Raw genomic sequence first — 19,228 nt, 5'->3', positions numbered from 1 at the left:
AGCTAATTAGCTGCTCAAGGGCACTTCGGCATGGTCTTGATGGTCGGGGGATCCAACCCAGACACCGAACCCCCAGTTGCACCTGATGCTGCGTATCAGTAGATAAATGACTAGTTAGCGTAAAGCGCTTTGAGCACCCAAGGCAGAAAAGCGCTATATAAGCCAAAGTCCATTTACACCCCGATTGGTCGTCTAAAACCTTCGCAATACGCCACTCTATACTTGACTAAAAGGGACCTCCCTAGCCCCAATCCATCCGTTCCTCACAGTTCCCCGGCAACCCATTCCGAGCAAAGCGGTCTGCCGTCTCCTTGTTCATCTCCCATCATCCTTCACTCCCGGTCTATTTCGCTTCTGGCCCCCAAGCAAATAGGGTTCATTACATTTTTAATGTTGTTTGTAATTGCTTGGCACTCTCGGCACGACAACAACAACAATTTTTTTTTGTTTGTTTTCCTTTTGTTCCAGAGCGCTTGTCTATGCCTTGTGAGACGGTGTCTCAACATCAGTGTACATCGGCTGCGTATTTGTCAAAACGCAAAGCCGCTCGGCGAGGCTCCGGGATTTCATACGGGGTCACGAGCAAGACGAACGCAAGGTAATCCGAAGCAAGAGTCGGGGCTCGCAAAGCGTGACTCGATGGGAATCAAATCCCTCGAGTACAAGTTCACCTTCATACCCGCTCCCCTAAAAATCATGACCTTTATCGTTAGACGGTACGCGCAAGACAGTTGATAACATACAGTGATCCCTCCGACTTTGCGGTCTCAGTACTTCACGGTTTTTTCCAGGAAAAAAAAAAATCAAATTAAAAAATCATTTAAAAAATTTGCAAAAATGTAAAAAAAATTGGAAAAAGCACATTATACAGTACTGTATTAATCAAATAACTAAGTATTATTAGTTAATAACTATGTTAAGAACTCTTCAAGCGTTAGAGTTCGTGACGTTTTTCATCTTATTTTGAAATGCATGCTTTTAATTTGTCGGGGCGCGTTGCATTTCCGTTTCCTGTTTTACGTTCTCTGTGCGTCATTCGGCTCACGTTACTGTTTATGTTTAGTAAGCGATGAGTGTTTATTCTGTTTATGTGTTCGTTTGTGTAGAGGTTGCGCTTTATAGTTAGTAGTTGTTAGTTGTTGCTAACCCGCTAATGTCGGCTAAAAATACAGTAAATTCATAGATTAAGTGTTTATATGTTAGTTTACTGACTTTAACATTGTTGTTGATTTATTATTCAACAGATACTACATGATACACCATACATGAGCCAAAATAAATGTGAAGTTCAACGTGATGACTTGTGTACTCTTTCACCGGAGTCTTGGTGCAGATAACCAGTCCTGAGAACAAATTCTCAACAAACTAAGTAATATTAGTTATTTAATGAATATACAGTAATGTTAATAAGGATAATGTAATGTGAAATAAAAGGAGAAAGGAAATAAATAGGCAAAAAATACACACTAAAAAAGGGTTGTTTATGGTTACTGCGGCTATATTGGGGCGTACATAGAAATCTAGAAACTGATACCCTACTTCGCGGGTTTCAGACTTCGCGGAGGGTTGACAGCCCCCATTAACCGCGAAGTAGGGGGGATCACTGTATATGGAAATTAGAATTTGGGCCTTTAGGACCGCTAAACGTACGAGGGGTGAAAGCGGGGGAACGAAGTGACGGTTTCCACTGATTTACTGACCCGGAGCAGAACTCCGCTTGCTCTGAAGCCTCTGCGTATCTCCAGTGTATAAGGCCAAGCCGTGTCCTTTCCACCGCATTACACATGCACACGGCCCCGGCTTCACACCGGAACAGACAACCCAAAGGGAGTGTGGACGTTAGTGCATGGATGCATAGGGAAGGTTTTTTTTTTTTAAGGTTCACCGGCTCCTCTGCAGGTTTACAGTATGTTCACTTGTGTTTAAATCCACCTATGAGCCTTTTGAACAACAAATATTCCGCAGGGCAGAGGAATTCAACATTTTTTATCCCGTGAATTTATTTCAGCCAAGTACCCTTGAACCAGAACAAAGTTTGAACGTTGTTTGGTGTTTCAGTTAATTTGGTCTTAATTAGAAAAGAAACTGTTAGCGTGAGAACAATTTAAAAAATCCAGTCCTACCGTATAATCCGTTTTTGATTGTTGTGTCGAGCGGATGTGGATTTTACATTAAAGGAAATTGGCGCACAATAGAAGAAAAAGTTTATCGCAATATCGTCCAGAACAATCGGTAACGACGAACCGCTGGAAACCGTGGAAACAGAAAGAACAGAAATAGCCCATGACCGCTTTTCTATTCTGATTTTCAGCTCCAGCAGTGACTCGGACTGCAGCCAAACGGAATTCCAGACTTCATAAGCGGGCGCCAGATGATCTGCGACATCGAGAAGGCCCCGCACGGCGACCCCTCGAACCCGCCGCCGTTAAATCTTCAACAAAAAAAAAGCGATGAGAAGAGAGAAGCGGTTGATGATGTCGCACTCCAGTGAACACGGGCGAGGAGAAAAATAAGTATCAATTTCTCCGGGGCCTCTAAATCAGGACGGGTTCGGCCAGACGACTTTATCGTTCAATCCGGCCGCCCGCTCCGGAGGCGTTAGCGAGGTTAGACAAGCGAGAGACGAGCGGGCCCGCCTCGCCAGAACAATAATCATCTCGCCGAGCCGTCGCCCCGCGACCCGCAAATTGATTAAGGGGAGAGAAAAAAAAAAGAATCTCGGGCGCTTTTTCGGGGCGGCTCGGCGGGGACTTCATTAGACGTGGCGTCTTTCCAACGCGGGGATTATGAAAGGGCGCGAGGGGGTAATGGGAAAACTCCAAACTCATCGGCGTCGTTTATACCGGCCGCCGAAAAGAGGAGACGCGTAGCCCGTTTTGTCCCGAGACCGTCTGTTTCGCTGAGGAGAATCTCTCAGCTAAATCAGAGCAGATAAGGTATTTAGGGGGGAAATCGAGGCGGGGCCAATCTCGGAGATGCCGCTTTCAAAACAGAAAAGAGCTTGAATCAGATCTCCGCGTACAAACGGGCCGACACGCACGCCGGACCAGGGGCGGGCCTTTCATCTTTATCTCGCTGCTCTCGGCGGTTCGGGCAAATAAATAACGCTCGGATCGGCTATACGACGGCCGATCGGTTTCGGGAAGGTAAAAACGGGAAACGGAAGAATAACGGGGCCTTCCGGATTAAAAGCAAGCGTTTTCAGAGTAAGATGGAAACATTCAAAACTAAAGCGCGCGCAAAGACAGATGGATTCAAACCTTAGGTTACCAAGAAGTTAACAAACTTTGTTAACACAAACGTAAACAGGAAATACAGCGCGGACTGCCAATTTAATTGCAAAAATTTCAAAATAAGATAACATGAGCGCTTGTAGGAATCTTAACACGCAATAAATCTCATCTTAGAGCCCTTGTTTGTGAACACGGGTGGATTCTGACGTTGGTTCAGTCATCTTGCTTCTTCTAATGAAAATAATCCCGTACAACCTCTAACACGAACGTAAACAGGAAATACAGCGTGGCCTTCCAGTTTAATTGCAAATATTTCAAAGTAAGCTAACACGAGCGCTTGAAGGAAAATTAACACGCAATAAATCTCATCTTAGAGTCCTCGTTTGTGAACGCGGAGGGATTCTGACGTTGGTTCAGTCAGCTTGCTTCTTCTAATGAAAACAATCCGGTACAACCTCTGTAAACACAAACGTAAACACGAAATACAGTGCGGCCTTCCAGTTTAATAGCAAATATTTAGAAGTAAGATAACACAAGCGCTTGAAGCAATCTTAACACGCAATAAATCTCATCTTAAAGCCCTTGTTTGTGAACGCGGATGGATTCTGACGTTGGTTCAGTCAGCTTGCTTCCTCTAATGAAAATAAGGCGGTACAACCTCTGTTAACAAAAGCCGCCGTCACCGACTCCTCCGGCTGCCAACAATATATCAATATATAAACTATGTATCAATATATAAGCAGACAAAGAGGATTTAGTGAAATATGGGCCTGTGACAGGATTGTGCGCTTACCCTTTTAACGTGACTTCTGTTTACAGACATTACAGGACAGATTTCATTTTAGATGTTTTTGTCGTTTGATATCAAATCAAATTTTACACGGTTTAGCTCCTTCCAATCTTGTCGACTTAGCATATGTTCCGTCCCAACAACTTTGGTCACAAAATGCCGGTTTGCTATCGACCCCACGGGAAGTCCGCGGGATCAAGGGCATTTTCCATTTGCGCTACCTATGGAAGTTCACGCAGCCACCTGAGTAGAGATCTTTCAATCCTGACTAAATTCAGTTAATGGGCCCATCTGCAGCTTTCTTCTATTTCTTTTCCCCGCCCCCTTCTCCCGGCTCAGAGAGGGGGCTAACTAACTAACGGGGGCCTCCGTTTGGCCCTGCGCCGATCGACCATCGCAGGTTAAGAGATCGACCGTCTGCGGTCCACTTGGTTGGACCGTGGGATGCTTCCTGCCCAATGGTTTTGCCTGCCGTCAAGTCATCATTGCACTATGTAGCACAATATGTTTTCTGGTTTCTGGTTTTTGGTACACGCGGCATCCACTTCAATCTGCGGGCCGGGAAGGGGGCTCCTCCCACCTGTGGTCCCTTGTGAAGGTTTCTTATTTTCCCAAATTGGGGTTTTGGAGGTTTTCCTGCCCGTTCTGGGATGCTGGTGCGTATGACTCCGTATGACTTTTTTTTTTTTAGAAAGAAGTCTCGACGTGACCTCTTTTCATGCGTGAAGCCCTTTGAGACTTTGGTGATTTAGGGCTATACAAATCAAATTTGAATGATTGATTGATTGAATAGTTTTAGTAATTTTTTCATTACAAAGCAAACGTGCAAATTGGTTCAAGTATCCTTTAACACATAGGTGTCGAACTCCAGTCCTCGAGGGCCGGCATCCTGCATGTTTTCCGGTTTTCTTTCCCCAACACACCTGATTCAAATAATTAGCTCATTAGCAAGCTCTGCGGGAGCTTCGAAATGATCCCAATCATTTGAATCAGGTGTTTTTGAGGGAAAAGGTTTGAAAACATGTAGGATACCGGCCCTCGAGGACTGGAGTTCGACACCTGTGCTTTAGCAGAAATGTTTAAATGTATTTATTTATTCTATGCATTTTTACTGCATTGGAAAACGTTACATTTGTGTGATGTTTGCAAAAGTATTCAAAAAGCAGACCCGCATTTTTTCTATTTTCATTCCATTTAAGGTTCAGGGAGCCACTAGGGCGGGGCTAAAAGGACGACGGGTCCCGCGACAATCGTGAGTAACGTCAGACGATCAATGCTCACCAGCGACCAAGTGATGGCTGACCAAACGGAGGGCGAAAGGAAACGAAAGGCGTTTTTGGCGCCGACCATCTAAAGAGTACCTTCGGGCGCTGGGTAGATAAAGCTACATACAGTAAATGTTTCCCTTGAATCTTTGTGTTTTCTGCACCCCCGGAGGAGGAAAATAAAAAGGGCAGCTCAGTCTGTACAGGATCGCGCTTAAAAGTATCCCTGGGGAAGCCTGTGATACGCGCTTCCAGTAAATCTCAAGTGACGGCGAGCCAGCAAGTGTACAAGGAGCGCTACTATTTATAAGTTGACTACACACAAACATACGACATTTTACCGTCGCAGCCATCCGTCTGCCGAATTTCTCCGAGTACAAGTCGAGTTATCTTGTTGGTTTTCGACCCCCCGTTACGCTGCGGGGAAGCGTTTTATTTCACGCAACGCATTACATTATATCCGCGTAGTTCCGTCTGCGAAATCCGTGTTTTTTTTTTTCCAAAATTCTTGGAAACATCCTCGGAATATATCATTTACGTAAATGTATAACCGCGGCTCTCCGTGAGAGGACAGACACTGTGGGTGCGTTTTATTTAGATTTATTATGGCAGTTTGGTAAAATTCACCCAAGTAGGGTAAAAAAAAGTGGGGGGTAGAGTTATAAGCGGGGTCGACTTATACTGGGAGAAATATGAAAATACGGCACGTGGAATCCAAAAAAGAAAGTATTGTGTAACGTAACATTAAAAACTAAAGCGCCCGAAGGAATGCGTTTTTTTTTTTTTTTTTCAAATTTGTACAAGCCGGTTTGAAAAATTAGCATTTGACATTTAATGCCGCAAAGGGTCCGAGATAACTTTATCCGCAAAACTACCGGGAACAGGTGTTACGACTTATGTCGTTTTCCCGCAGACACGAGGCCAGATTCCATTTTAATGAGTTCTCCGAGAAGAATACGTATTGTACTTTTACCTTATCTGAATTCCCGCGGGGATGAACTCCATTTGACATCTCTCTTGTCGTGTTTTAATTAGAAGCCAGAAAGGAGAATTCTTGAAAGGAACTTATTTGCTCGTTTGAATGTTTTCATTTGTTTAAGATCTAAAACGCACAGTTTTTATTTATTGTAAACGACATGGTTATGAAATGACTAGAGGATAAATGCAAATGTGTAATTGCCCGCGTTAACATTCAACGCTTTGCTCCTTGCACCGAGGTTGAACAAAGATGTTTATTCCCACCACACCCACACAGACTGTCGCTTTATTTTATTTATTTATCATTTTTTTTTTTACACCTCGTCGAGATTTTTCACCCTTTGTTCTGTACGTTTTCTCGCTGTTCTTAAACGGCAGCAGTCAGTAATTGGCTTGGCGTGAATGCGAGGCGACGGCGTTCCGTCGCTGTGAAAATGTCGAAGTAAACGCGCTGAAATTCGACGTACGATTTAGAGGACATTTTTCGTCCCCTAAATGTTTACGTCAAAACACGTTGGCTTCCGTACAGTTTGAAGAAACAAAGTGAATTAAAACAAAACTCAAAATGTCAGAATTCCCATTTGAACAAATCTGATCATTTGAATCAGCTGCATTGGATGACGGAAACATCAAATCAAATCATCAATGTCCCACTACGCATAATTGTGTGAAGGTGGAACCTTCACACATATGTTATTGTGTTCGGCCATTTTCTTTATTGTGTGAAGGTGGAAACTTCACACATATGTTATTGTGCTCTGCCATTTTCTTTATTGTGTGAAGGTGGAACCTTCACACATGTTATTGTGGTCGGCCTTTTTCTTTTATTGTGTGAAGGTGGAACCTTCACACATATGTTATTTCTGTCTGCCATTTTCTTTATTATTATAATTATTATTTTGTGAAGGTGTAACATTCACACATGTTATTGTGCTCTGCCATTTTCTTTATTATTATTATTGTGTGAAGGTGTAACCTTCACACAATAATAATAATAATAATACAATAATAATAAAAGATGTCAATGGTTGTTTTTGTAAATAATTTGTAAAATATGTTTTCTATTATATTACTGTGTCAATATAATAGCCAATGAATTATTTTTTACCAATTACTAATGATTGTATCAAGAAAATATATATGAAAAACAGGGAGAGACGTGAAATTTTTGTCATAGATGCATTTCCGCTGTTGGAGATGCTGACGTAAACTTCCAATTTTCATGCATGCAAATACTTATGGATCCCAGCAACTAATATTTTACTTTTGTGAAATATACCTTAAATATTACGTATCGTACATACGTAAATCCCCCACATCAAACACACAGTAGACGTACGTGCATCAAATCAATAATATATAACTATATTTTTTTAATCTAACTGAGATGTTTTGGTTCATCATAACAAATGAAATGGAACGGATGACTGCAAACGTTTAATATCCATTATGTCTACGCGATTCACTCTCCGGCCACGGGACGGCGCCAGCGCCCGAACGTACATCCGAAAAGGCCAAGAAGAAGAAGCAGATTGATTCCAATTAGAACGCAGCTGTATGCAATAAGGGCTTGATGACGTGCGATGTATAAAGTCGCCGCAGTCGGTCAAAAAAAAATCATAAACCAACAAACATTTGACGTTTGTTGGCCTTCTCCAGCTGCTCTTTGGCGTCTTGGAGCTGTCTGAAGAAGACTTCTGGACGCTCGGCACTTTTGTGAGGTTAGTGCACCATTATTAAGGATAGTTGTGATTTGTTGATCATGTTGTTTTCCTCTTTTAGGAATTGGAGCGATTTAATTTTTTGGGAGTATTGTTCTGGAAGGTGCGGCGTCCCGTGGAGAAAAGATGGCGTCGCCACGAAGCGCTTCCTTATGAATGAATGAAGTCAAAACAATATATTGAAACTTTGAAACTATCTAACAATTTAAAAGCAATTGAAATCTGTGTGTGTACTCTTTAACATAAGAGTAAAAGAGAAAAAAAGCGCAAACCCAACCGGGGATCGAACCTTAACCCCTTTTTGTGTTGGACCGGTACTTTAACCGCTGCGGCAAGCGGCGCGTCGCTACGCTGTCAATGAAAATTGCTGTCAATGAAAATTCCGATTGACGACGGACTGTCTTCCGTCGGGAACGGATGTTGAATTGGTTTGAAAAATATAATTCTTATTACAATTTCAACGTGAAATTGGGTCCTATTACAGTTACAATTTCTATTTTAATCATAATTATACAAACGGGAGCTTGGTGGTTTATTTTGTTGTCACGCCGACGGTCCTTTACAGGATATCTACATTCGCGCAGAGGTTTCTCACGCGACACTGAGCGATAGCCTCATTACGGAGGGCGCCCACTTCCCGTTCCGGCTTTATCCATACCCGCACAAAACGTATGACTGCCGTAGAAAAAAAAAAAAAAATGCGGGTTCCTGGACGGAATGTCCTTTGCTCATTGTTGACATCTGCGGCCAGCTGGCCGCGAGGAGGAACTGCTAGGCCGGTGCTGGAATTTACTTCTTTCGCCGTTTGTCATCGGGGTCCTGTAAACAAAGTCCCTTCTGCCAGAAGACTCGTCTCGTTGCGGGACGCCTTTGTCACCCGGACAGAAGCTGCAAGGAAGACGCCGTTCATACTTCTCCGGCCCGACGTTCGGGAACTTCTCTCTCCTAAAGGGCGGGATATCGTTCCCCCGACGGGGAGCTTAGTACGGCGTCCAAGAACTGAAGGATGGCTTTCTATTGACTCCGCTTTATCTGTGAAAAACACAATCGAGAAGGCCTACTAAAAAACACAAAGCCCTGGACCGCCGCTTGAACATCTGCGACTAACTTTTTCTCCACGGGGCCTTGATTTTCTCCCGCTAACTGTTTGGGAGGAGGCCTTCAAATCATCTCTCGCTGTCTAGCAGGAAAGAGAAGAAGGGAGTTGCAATCACACCCCCGAAACGTGTTTTGAACAAAGACGGCCTCCGTAAAAATTGAGAATCATCAGCGGAACCGCCGGCCGCTAACGACGCCATCTTGATAACGAGTCAGTGCGTAGCCTGTGCTAACCGTGCGTGAAAATGAGCCCTGCTATTTTGGTCCCCTCCGTAATCGAAGATCGCGTTCGAGCGGTTTTAAGCGCGGTTTAGAGAGAAGCCGAGGCCTGTGCCAAGAGCCGCTTGATTACCGCTGGCATTTAGCCGCCGTCGCCCTGCACCTTATCCAAGACAAATGCCACCTTGCGCCGTGCCGCGTCTCCTATTATATGATGACATCTATGGAAAGGTTAAGACACTTCTTAAGCGCTGTCGGGTTCACCTGTTGGACATTTGTGAGAAACTATACACAAAGAAGGAGGGAAGGTCTTTTTTCTTTCGCGTACACGACATTGGCTCGTCGCGGACTCTAATTTAGCCAGCAAACAAACAGCTTCATTTTCCCCGTCTCATCGCGTCGAGTATAAAAACAAAAATAACACCGCCCGAGTCACGAGTCTTTACGGGTCGGTCCGGAATCGCGGGGTGATTTAGCCTTCAATATATTCAAAAACAAACCGCTTATTTCTTCTTGTGTCCATCTTTTTTCATGTCGGACATTTTCGGACATACCTAAGTTTTATGCCTGCCCTTGGAACTGGACGGTACAAAGGCATGCGGACAAGAAAGATTGTCGTTGCTCCTCTGTGGCGTAGAGCACTAATGCTCGATGCGTCGAGACCCGAGATCGAAACCCGTTTTGGCCTCCTAAGATTCAAGGGGGTGCCAAACCTATGTGAATTTTATGCCTGTGCTTGGACCTCAAAGGTACAAAGACGTGCTGATGAAGAAGATTGTTGTCGCTCCTCTGTGGCGAAGGGCGCTAAGGCTTGTCACTCGATGCGTGAAGACTCAGGATCAAAACCCGTTACAACCTCCTAAGATTCAAGGGGGTGCCTAACCTATGTGAATTTTATGCCTGCCCTTGGAACTGGACGGTACAAAGGCACGCGGACAAGAAAGATTGTCGTTCCCCCTCTGTGGCGTAGAGCACTAATGCTTGACGCTCGATGCGTTGAGACCCGACATCGAAACCCGTCTTGGCCTCCTAAGATTCAAGGGGGTGCTAAACCTATGTGAATTTTATGCCTGCACTTGGACCTCAAAGGTACAAAGACGTGCTGATGAAGGTGATTATTGTCGCTCCTCTGTGGCGAAGGGCGCTAAGCCTTGACACTCGATGCGCGAAGGCTCAGGATCAAAACCCGTTACAACCTCCTAAGATTCAAGGGGGTTCCAAACCTATGTGAATTTTATGCCTGCACTTGGAACTCGAAGGTACAAACACGCGCTGATGAAGAAGTTTGTTGGCGCTCCTCTGTGGCGGAGAGCGCTAAGACTTGACGCTCGGTGCGTGAAGGTCCGGGATCGAAACCAGCTTCGGCCGATTCAAGGGGGTGCCGGACCTATGTGAGTTTTATGCCTGCGTTTGGAACGCGAAGGTACAAAAACGCGCTGATGAAGAAGAGTGTCGTCGCTCCTCTGTGGCGGAGAGCGCTAAGGCTTGACACTCGATGCGTGAAGGCTCAGGATCAAAACCCGTTACAACCTCCTAAGATTCAAGGGGGTCTGTGGTAGTGGGCAGAGGCGTGAAGGATCAGGATCAAAACCCGTTACAACCTCCTAAGATTCAAGGGGATCGGTGGTAGTGGGCAGAGGTGTGAAGGCTCAGGATCAAAACCCGTTACAACCTCCTAAGATTCAAGGGGGTCGGTGGCAGAGGCGTGAAGTTTCAGGATCAAAACCTGTTACAACCTCCTAAGATTCAAGGATGTCGGTGGTAGTGGGCAGAGGGAAGGTAGACAAGACAGGTTGGAGAAGTAGGCAGGATAGGGCGAGGGATGTATGCAGAAAAGGATAATTGGACGAGGCAGGACAGAGAAAGGGAAGGAGGTAGAACAGGTGGAGGGGGGTAGAAATAGATTAGGGAGAAGAAATGAGGAGGGTAAGTAAGACAGATGGAAGGCGGAGCAGCACAATGGCAAAGTAGGGGAAGTGGGGAAGGAAATAAGTGAGGGAGTTAAAATAGTGCAGAAGGTATGTCAGGTAGACGGGACATATTTTTTTGCGACTCAAGTCCAATAAAAAAATATTTTTTTTTTGGGACTCATATTTTTTTGGGGACTCATATTTTTTTGGGACTCCTTTTTTTTTGGGACTCATATTTTTTTTGGACTCATATTTTTTTGGGATTCATATTTTCTTTTGGGACACATATTTTTTTGGGACTCATATTTTTTTGGGACTCATATTTTTTTTGGGATTCATATTTTTTTGGGGACTCATATTTTTTTGGGACTCATATTTTTTTGGGACTCATTTTTTTGGACTCATATTTATTTGGGACTCATAATTTTTTTTGGGACATATTTTTTGGGACTCCTTTTTTTGCGACTCATATTTTATTTTGGTACTCATATTTTTTTTGGTACTCATATTTTTTTAGGGACTCATATTTTTTTGGGACTCATATTTTTTTGGGACTCATATTTTTTTTGGGACTTATATTTTTTTGGGACTCATTTTTTTTGGGACTCATTTTTTTTGGGACTCATTTTTTTTGGGACATATTTTTTGGGACTCATATTTTTTTGGGGACTCATATTTTTTTGGGACTCGTATTTTTTTGGGACTCATATTTTTTGGGGGACTCATATTTTTTTTGGGACTCATTTTTTTTGGGACTCATTTTTTTTGGTACATTTTTTTGGACTCATATTTTTTTGGGGACTCATATTTTTTTTGGACTCATATTTTTTTGGGATTCATATTTTCTTTTGGGACACATATTTTTTTGGGACTCATATTTTTTTGGGACTCATTTTTTTTGGGACTCATTTTTTTTTGGTACATTTTTTTGGACTCATATTTTTTTGGGGACTCATATTTTTTTTGGACTCATATTTTTTTGGGATTCATATTTTCTTTTGGGACACATATTTTTTTGGGACTCATATTTTTTGGGGGACTCATATTTTTTTGGGGACTCATTTTTTTGGACTCATATTTATTTGGGACTCATAATTTTTTTTGGGACTCATATTTTTTTCGGACTCCTTTTTTTTGCGACTCATATTTTATTTTGGTACTCATATTTTTTTTGGTACTCATATTTTTTTTGGGACTCATATTTTTTTGGGACTCATATTTTTTTGGGGACTCATTTTTTTTGGGATTCATATTTTTTTGGGGACTCATATTTTTTTGGGACTTATATTTTTTTTGGGACTCATTTTTTTTGGGACTCATTTTTTTTGGGACTCATATTTTTTTGGGGACTCATTTTTTTTTTTCGACTCATATTTTTTTGGGGACTCATATTTTTTTGGGACTCATATTTTTTGGGACTCATTATTTTTTTGGGACTCATATTTTATTTTGGGACTCATATTTTTTTGGGACTCATATTTTTTTTTGGGACTCATATTTTTTTGGGACTCATATTTTTTTGACTCAAGTCCAAAAAAATATATATATTTTTTTTGGGACTCATTTTTTTGGGACTCATTTTTTTTTTTGGACTCATTATTTTTTAGGGACTCATATTTTTTTGGGACTCCTTTTTTTTTGGGACTCATATTTTATTTTGGGACTCATATTTTTTTGGGACTCATATTTTTTGGGACTCATTATTTTTTTGGGACTCATATTTTATTTTGGGACTCATATTTTTTTGACTCAAGTCCAAAAAAATATATATATTTTTTTTGGGACTCATTTTTTTGGGACTCATTTTTTTTTTTGGACTCATTATTTTTTAGGGACTCATATTTTTTTGGGACTCCTTTTTTTTTGGGACTCATATTTTATTTTGGGACTCATATTTTTTTTTGGGACTCATATTTTTTTTTGGGACTCATATTTTTTTGGGACTCATTTTTTTTTGGGACTCATTTTTATTTTTGGGACTCATATTTTTTTTGGGACTCATTTTTTTTGGACTCATATTTTTTTGGGACTCATATTTTTTTGGGACTCATTTTTTTTGGGACATATTTTTTTGGGACTCATATTTTTTTGGGGACTCATATTTTTTTGGGACTCGTATTTTTTTGGGACTCATATTTTTTGGGGGACTCATATTTTTTTTGGGACTCATTTTTTTTGGGACTCATTTTTTTTGGGTACATTTTTTTGGACTCATATTTTTTTGGGGACTCATATTTTTTTTGGACTCATATTTTTTTGGGATTCATATTTTCTTTTGGGACACATATTTTTTTGGGACTCATTTTTTTTGGGACTCATTTTTTTTTTGTACATTTTTTTGGACTCATATTTTTTTGGGGACTCATATTTTTTTTGGACTCATATTTTTTTGGGATTCATATTTTCTTTTGGGACTCATATTTTTTTTGGGACTCATTTTTTTGGACTCATATTTATTTGGGACTCATAATTTTTTTTGGGACTCATATTTTTTTCGGGACTCATATTTTTTTCGGACTCCTTTTTTTTGCGACTCATATTTTATTTTGGTACTCATATTTTTTTTGGTACTCATATTTTTTTTGGGACTCATATTTTTTTTGGGACTCATTTTTTTGGGGACTCATATTTTTTTTGGGATTCATATTTTTTGGGGACTCATATTTTTTTTGGGACTTATATTTTTTTGGGGACTCATTTTTTTTTTTCGACTCATATTTTTTTGGGGACTCATATTTTTTTGGGACTCATATTTTTTGGGGACTCATATTTTTTTGGGACTCATATTTTGGGACTCATGTTTTTTTTGGGACTCATATTTTTTTGGGACTCATATTTTTTGGACTCAAGTCCAAAAAAAAATATATATTTTTTTGGGACTCATTTTTTTGGGACTCATATTTTTTGGGGGACTCATATTTTTTTGGGGACTCATTTTTTTGGACTCATATTTATTTGGGACTCATAATTTTTTTTGGGACTCATATATTTTTCGGACTCCTTTTTTTTGCGACTCATATTTTATTTTGGTACTCATATTTTTTTTGGGACTCATATTTTTTTGGGACTCATATTTTTTTGGGGACTCATTTTTTTTGGGATTCATATTTTTTTGGGGACTCATATTTTTTTTGGGACTTATATTTTTTTTGGGACTCATTTTTTTTGGGACTCATTTTTTTTGGGACTCATATTTTTTTGGGGACTCATTTTTTTTTTTCGACTCATATTTTTTTGGGGACTCATTATTTTTTTGGGACTCATATTTTATTTTGGGACTCATATTTTTTTGGGACTCATATTTTTTTTGGGGACTCATATTTTTTTGGGACTCATATTTTTTTGACTCAAGTCCAAAATAATATATATATTTTTTTTGGGACTCATTTTTTTGGGACTCATTTTTTTTTTTGGACTCATTATTTTTTAGGGACTCATATTTTTTTGGGACTCCTTTTTTTTTGGGACTCATATTTTATTTTGGGACTCATTTTTTTTTTTGGGACTCATATTTTTTTTAGGGACTCATATTTTTTTGGGACTCATTTTTTTTTGGGACTCATTTTTATTTTTGGGACTCATATTTTTTTTGGGACTCATTTTTTTTGGACTCATATTTTTTTGCGACTCATATTTTTTTGGGACTCATTTTTTTTGGGGACTCATATTTTTCTGGGACTCATATTTTTTTTGGGACATTTTTTGGACTCATATTTTTTTGGGGACTCATATTTTTTTTGGACTCATATTTTTTTGGGACTCATATTTTTTTTTGGGACTCATATTTTTTTTGGTACTCATATTTTTTTTGGGACTCATAATTTTTTTGGGACTCATTCTTTTTGGGACTCATTTTTTTGGGACTCATATTTTTTTTGGGACTCATTTTTTTTGGGACTCATTTTTTTTGGGACTCATATTTTTTTGGGACTCATATTTTTTTGGGACTCATATTTTTTTTGGGGACTCATATTTTTTTGGGACTCATATTTTTTTGACTCAAGTCCAAAATAATATATATATTTTTTTTGGGACTCATTTTTTTGGGACTCATTTTTTTTTTTGGACTCATTATTTTTTAGCGACTCATATTTTTTTGGGACTCCTTTTTTTTTGGGACTCATATTTTATTTTGGGACTCATTTTTTTTTTTGGGACTCATATTTTTTTTAGGGACTCATATTTTTTTGGGACTCATTTTTTTTGGGACTCATTTTTATTTTTGGGACTCATATTTATTTTGGGACTCATTTTTTTTGGACTCATATTTTTTTGGGACTCATTTTTTTGGGACTCATTTTTTTTGGGGACTCATATTTTTTTTGGACTCATATTTTTTTGGGACTCATAATTTTTTTGGGGACTCATATTTTTTTTGGTACTCATATTTTTTTTGGGACTCATAATTTTTTTGGGACTCATTCTTTTTGGGACTCCTTTTTTTGGGACTCATATTTTTTTTGGGACTCATTTTTTTTGGGACTCATTTTTTTTGGGACTCATATTTTTTTGGGACTCATTTTTTTTGGGGACTCATATTTTTTTTGGACTCATATTTTTTTGGGACTCATAATTTTTTTGGGGACTCATATTTTTTTTGGTACTCATATTTTTTTTGGGACTCATAATTTTTTTGGGACTCATTCTTTTTGGGACTCCTTTTTTTGGGACTCATATTTTTTTTGGGACTCATTTTTTTTGGGACTCATTTTTTTTGGGACTCATATTTTTTTGGGACTCATATTTTTTTGGGACTCATTTTTTTTGGGACTCATTTTTTTTGGGACTCATATTTTTTTGGGGACTCATTTTTTTTTTTTCGACTCATATTTTTTTGGGGACTCATATTTTTTGGGGACTCATATTTTTTTGGGACTCATATTTTTTTGGGACTCATATTTTTTGGACTCAAGTCCAAAAAAATATATATTTTTTTTTGGGACTCATTTTTTTGGGACTCATTATTTTTTTGGGACTCATATTTTTTTGGGACTCCTTTTTTTTTGGGACTCATATTTTATTTTGGGACTCATATTTTTTTGACTCAAGTCCAAAAAAAAATATATATTTTTTTTGGGACTCATTTTTTTGGGACTCATTATTTTTTTGGGACTCATATTTTTTTGGGACTCATTTTTTTGGGACTCATATTTTTTTGGGACTCCTTTTTTTTTGGGGACTCATATTTTATTTTGGGACTCATATTTTTTTTTGGGACTCATATTTTTTTTTGGGACTCATATTTTTTTGGGACTCATTTTTTTTTGGGACTCATTTTTATTTTTGGGACTCATATTTTTTTTGCGATTCATTTTTTTTGGGGACATATTTTTTTGGGACTCATATTTTTTTGCGACTCATTTTTTTTTGGGACTCATATTTTTTTTGGGACACATATTTTTTTGGGACTCATATTTTTTTGGGACTCATTTTTTTGGGACTCATATTTTTTGGGGACTCATATTTTTTTGGGACTCATATTTTTTTGGGGACTCATATTTTTTTGGGACATTTTTTTGCACTCATATTTTTTTGGGACTCAGATTTTTTTTTGGGACTCATGTTTTTTTTGGGACTCATATTTTTTTTGGGACTCATATTTATTTGGGACTCATAATTTTTTTTGGGACTCATATTTTGGGACTCATGGGTTTTTTGGGACTCATATTTTTTTGGGACTCCTTTTTTTTGGGACTCATATTTTATTTTGGGACTCCCAAAAAAAATATGAGTCCCAAAAAAATATGAGTCCCAAAAAAATGAGTCCCAAAAAAATATGAGTCCCAAAAAAATATGTGTCCCAAAAAAAATATGAGTCCCAAAAAAAAAGTATGAGTCCCAAAAAAAAATATAAGTCCCAAAAATAAAAATGAGTCCCAAAAAAAAATGAGTCCCAAGAAAATCTGAGTCCCAAAAAAAATCTGAGTCCCAAAAAAAAATATGACTCCCAAAATAAAATATGAGTCCCAAAAAAAAAGGAGTCCCCCAAAAAATATGAGTCCCCCAAAAAATGAGTCCCTCAAAAAAATATGAGTCCCCAAAAAAATGAGTCCCTCAAAAAAATATGAGTCCCAAAAAAAAATGAGTCTCAAAAAAAAAATGAGTACCAAAAAAAACATGAGTACCAAAAAAAATGAGTCCCAAAAAAATGAGTCCCCCAAAAAATATGAGTCCCCAAAAAAATGAGTCCCTCAAAAAAATATGAGTCCAAAAAAAATATGAGGCCCAATAAAATATGAGTCCCAAAAAAATATGAGTCCAAAAAAATGAGTCCCAAAAAAAAAATTTGAGTCCAAAAAAAAATGAGTCCCAAAAAAAAATATGAGTCCCAAAAAATATGAGTCCAAAAAAATGAGTCCCCAAAAAAAATGAGTCCCAAAAAAAATATTGGGCAACAAAAAAAAAATGAGTCCCAAAAAAATGAGTCCCCCAAAAAATATGAGTCCCCAAAAAAATGAGTCCCTCAAAAAAATATGAGTCCAAAAAAAATATGAGGCCCAATAAAATATGAGTCCCAAAAAAATATGAGTCCAAAAAAATGAGTCCCAAAAAAAAAATTTGAGTCCAAAAAAAAATGAGTCCCAAAAAAAAATATGAGTCCCAAAAAATATGAGTCCAAAAAAATGAGTCCCCAAAAAAAATGAGTCCCCAAAAAAATATGAGTCCCAAAAAAAATATGAGTACCAAAAAAAATGAGTCCCAAAAAAATATGAGTCCCCAAAAAATGAGTCCCCAAAAAAATATGAGTCCCCAAAAAAATATGAGTCCCAAGAAAATATGAGTCCCAAAAAAAATATGAGTCCCCAAAAAAATATGGGTCCCAAAAAAAATATGAGTCCCCAAAAAAATATGAGTCCCAAAAAAAAATATTGGGCCCCCAAAAAAAATGAGTCCCAAAAAAAATGAGTCTCAAAAAAAATGAGTCCCCAAAAAATGAGTCCCCAAAAAAATATGAGTCCCCAAAAAAATATGAGTCCCCAAAAAAATATGAGTCCCAAAAAAATGAGTCCCCCAAAAAAATTTGAGTCCAAAAATAATGAGTCCCAATAAAATATGAGTCCAAAAAAAATATGAGTACAAAAAAATGAGTCCCAAAAAAATATGAGTCCCAACAAAAATTATGAGTCCCAAAAAAAAATTAATCCCAAAAAAAAATATGAGTCCCCAAAAAAAAATTTGAGTCCAAAAAAAATGAGTCCCCAAAAAAATATGAGTCCAAAAAAATGAGTCCCAAAAAAAATGAGTCCCAAAAAAAATATAAGTCCCAAAAAAATGTAAGTCCAAAAAAAAGTGCAAAAATAAGTCCAAAAAAAATAAGTCCAACAAAATCAGTCCAAAAAAAAATAAGTCCAAAAAAAATAAGTCCAAAAAAAAAGTCGAAAAAAAATAAGTCCAACAAAAATCAGTCCAAAAAAAATCAGTCCTAATAAAAATAAGTCCGAAAAATATAAGTCCAAAAAATATAAGTCCAAAAAAAGTCAAAAAAAAGTAAAAAAAAGTCAAAAAATTTTTTAAAAAAAGTCCCAAAAAAATAAGTCCAAAAAAAATAAGTCCAAAAAAAATAAGTCCAAAAAAATAAGTCCAACAAAAATAAGTCCAACAAAAATCAGTCCAAAAAAAAATAAGTCCAACAAAAATCAGTCCAAAAAAAATAAGTCCAAAAAAAAATTAAGTCCAGCAAAAATAAGTCCAAAATAAAAAGTCAAAAAAAAATAAGTCCAAAAAGAAATAAGTCCAAGAAAAATAAGTCCAAAAAGAAATAAGTCCGAAAAAAATAAGTCCAAAAAAAAATAAGTCCAAAAAAAAAAAATAAGTCGAAAAAAAAAAAATCCAACAAAAAATTAGTCCAAAAAAAAATCAGGCCAAAAAAAAATAAGTCCAAAAAAAAAAAAGGTCCAAAAAAAAGTCTGAAAAAAATATTTTCAAAAGAAATAAACCCAACAAAATCAGTCCAAAAAAAAATAAGTCCAAAAAAAAATTAAGTCCAACAAAAATAAGTCCAAAAAAATAAGTC

At 38.1% G+C, this 19,228-nt stretch overlaps 1 long non-coding RNA gene across 2 annotated transcripts; it reads left to right on the top strand.

Annotated features, from left to right (window-relative positions):
• The first annotated feature begins 465 nt into the window (after positions 1 to 465).
• On the top strand, positions 466 to 9,777 carry LOC148405656 (uncharacterized). 2 transcript variants are annotated; one of them, XR_015864199.1, is made up of 5 exons: positions 466 to 598; positions 2,312 to 4,679; positions 5,223 to 5,397; positions 7,926 to 7,987; positions 8,049 to 9,777. It is a non-coding gene; the product is annotated as an uncharacterized LOC148405656 (long non-coding RNA). The 2 variants fall into 2 exon arrangements; XR_015864198.1 differs by having other exon boundaries at positions 2,312 to 4,766.
• Positions 9,778 to 19,228: the final 9,451 nt, after the last annotated feature.

The sequence above is a fragment of the Hippichthys cyanospilos genome, chromosome 22 (genome assembly GCF_059441005.1).
Source record: "Hippichthys cyanospilos isolate Australia breed blue-spotted pipefish chromosome 22, RoL_Hcya_1.0, whole genome shotgun sequence".
Lineage (NCBI taxonomy): Eukaryota > Metazoa > Chordata > Actinopteri > Syngnathiformes > Syngnathidae > Hippichthys > Hippichthys cyanospilos.
This window is presented reverse-complemented; position numbering and strand designations above follow the sequence as displayed.